Here is a 718-nt window from a genome sequence, read left to right as displayed (position 1 = left end):
GGGAAATCAGGAATTGGGATGGGGACACCGGGAATGGGAATGGGGACACCGGGAATTGGGGTGGGGACATTGGGGTTTGTGGGGACACGGGGAATTGGCGTGGGGACACGCAGGTTTAGGGGTGGAGACCCTGGGAATTGGAATGGAGGCAGATTTGGGGATCCCCCTGCTCACCACAGGGTGAGGACACCGGGGATTTGGGGTAAAGAGTGGATTTGGGGACCCTCTGCTTGCCACAAGGTGGGGACACCGGGAATTTGGGGTGGGCGTGGGTTTGGGGACCCTCCTTCTGATCACAAAGTGGGCATGGGGGAATTTGGGGCGAAGGGTGGATTTAGGGACCCCCCTGCTCCACACTGAGTGGGAACACGGGGAATTTGGGGCGAAGGGTGCATTTAGGGACCCCCTGCTTGCCGCAGGGTGGGAACCGGGTGGGGATTGGGGTGGGGGATGGATTTGGGGACCCCCCAAAATCTCGCCGCTCGCCATCCCCTTGCGCTAGAGCCGGCGCGGCCGTGCCTGGGCGGCGCCGCGGGCTCGCTGAAGGTGTCGGTGCGGGTCGGCTTTGCGGGCAGGACGGTGAGCGCCGGCCGGGTAATTTGGGGTGCCCGGGGGCCCTGGGGGTGCCCTGGGGGTGCCCTGGGGGTGCCCGATCCTTTCGGGGGCTCACTGCTGTCCCCGCCGCAGCTCTGCACCCGCGGCGTGCCCGCCCATGCCC

Source organism: Geospiza fortis, unplaced genomic scaffold, assembly GCF_000277835.1.
Source record: "Geospiza fortis unplaced genomic scaffold, GeoFor_1.0 scaffold855, whole genome shotgun sequence".
In the NCBI taxonomy this organism is placed as follows: domain Eukaryota; kingdom Metazoa; phylum Chordata; class Aves; order Passeriformes; family Thraupidae; genus Geospiza; species Geospiza fortis.
The sequence above is the reverse complement of the archived record's forward strand: the minus strand, read 5'-3'. Positions refer to the sequence as shown.